This window comes from Sorex fumeus, unplaced genomic scaffold (genome assembly GCF_029834395.1).
Source record: "Sorex fumeus unplaced genomic scaffold, SorFum_2.1 ptg000002l, whole genome shotgun sequence".
Taxonomy (NCBI): domain Eukaryota; kingdom Metazoa; phylum Chordata; class Mammalia; order Eulipotyphla; family Soricidae; genus Sorex; species Sorex fumeus.
The window spans coordinates 54256247-54257693 of NW_026606059.1; the positions used below are offsets into that span (position 1 = coordinate 54256247).

At 46.0% G+C, this 1447-nt stretch overlaps 1 non-coding gene across 1 annotated transcript; it reads left to right on the plus strand.

Moving 5' to 3' along the window:
• The first annotated feature begins 1108 nt into the window (after window positions 1-1108).
• Window positions 1109-1231, plus strand: LOC130023297 (U6atac minor spliceosomal RNA). Its single transcript, XR_008792449.1, has one exon. It is a non-coding gene; the product is annotated as a U6atac minor spliceosomal RNA (small nuclear RNA).
• The last annotated feature ends 216 nt before the right edge of the window (window positions 1232-1447 follow it).

The following is a 1447-nucleotide window of genomic DNA, read 5'->3' on the forward strand; positions in this document are numbered from 1 at the left end:
TTTTTCATGTTGCTTTCTTCTCTCTCACTGTTTGCATATAGGAAAGCCATGGACTTTTGGGTATTGATTTTATAGCCTGCAACTTTACTATATGAGTCTATTGTTTCTAGGAGTTTTTTGGTGGAGGTTATTTCTATGAAGCAAATATCACACTGATACCGGTGCTTTTTAATAGAAGCACAAACCCAAGCTCCCTTCACATTTAATTGCATTGTGACATCCTCAGTTGCCATTGTTTGCCACCAAGTCTAATTTCTCAGGGATCTGGTGCATACTCCAGGACAATCTTGTCTCAAGCCTGTTCGGCAGCTTCTCTATGCAGCTCCAGAGTCGTTCAGCTGGCTCTATCCCAAGGGCTGTCCCTCCATGGCACAGAGGCATAGAAATGTTCCCCAGAAGAGGTTTCATCTAATGGAAAGGATCTATATCCATCGCTCGCTTCTACTCATATCCAAATTAATCATCATATCCTCTAAATCTACTGCTTTCTTGTCTGCTAATTCTCTTGTATGTTACTCAGTTCTCTTTTGTCTCCCACAGTCTTTATCATTTTCAGATGCCATGCTCATAATTTGTTCAATGGTTTATAATTGTATTGGCAGGGCTGAATTGAACCAGTAATTAAACAGACATTTGATATCCCTCATTTGGTATTCCTCAAGAGTTATTGGAAGAAACAAAGGAGATTATTTAGTTTTAAAACAAAAGGGGAAGGACTGGAGCGATAGCACAGTGGGTAGGGTGGTTGCCTTGCAGGTAGCTGAACCTGGGCTCGATTCCCAAGATCCCACATGGTCCCCTGAGTACCACCAGGAGTAATTCCTGAGTGCAGAGCCAGGAGCACCCCTGAGTATTGCCGGGTGTGACCCCAAAAAGAAAAACAAAGGAGATGGGGGGGGTACAATTTAGGTAAAAAGGTAAAGGCCCTCCCGTTGGTCGTCGATTTGCTCGAGCGGGCCCAGTAACGTCTCCATTGGAGACTTTGTTGTTACTGTGTCTGGCATATCGAATACTCTCGGTAGCTTGCCGGGCTCTCCGAGAGGGGCGGAGGAATCGAACTCGGGTCGGCCATGTTGGCCGCGTGTAAGGCGAACGCCCTCCCGCTGTGCTATCGCTCCAGCGGAGAGAAGGTTAGCACTCCCCTTGACAAGGATGGAAGAGGCTTCGGCCTGCAACACGCATACGGTTAAGGCACTGCCACCTACTTCGTGGCATCTAACCAACAATTTAGGAGGAAGATAAGAAAGATGGCCATACCTCAGCGGGTTAGAAGGAGCTGCCTTTGAATTTGCAGGTAATGGTAACTGTTATTGCTTCTAAGCTTAAGGAGGAGAGAAGGGGAATAGAGGTGTTTCTCTGTGTTTCCATATCACGGTCCCAAGAGCCTGCCCACATTGCTGAGTCCATATAGTGATTCTGCTGGGAAATACAATGGAGTAAAGAAAGG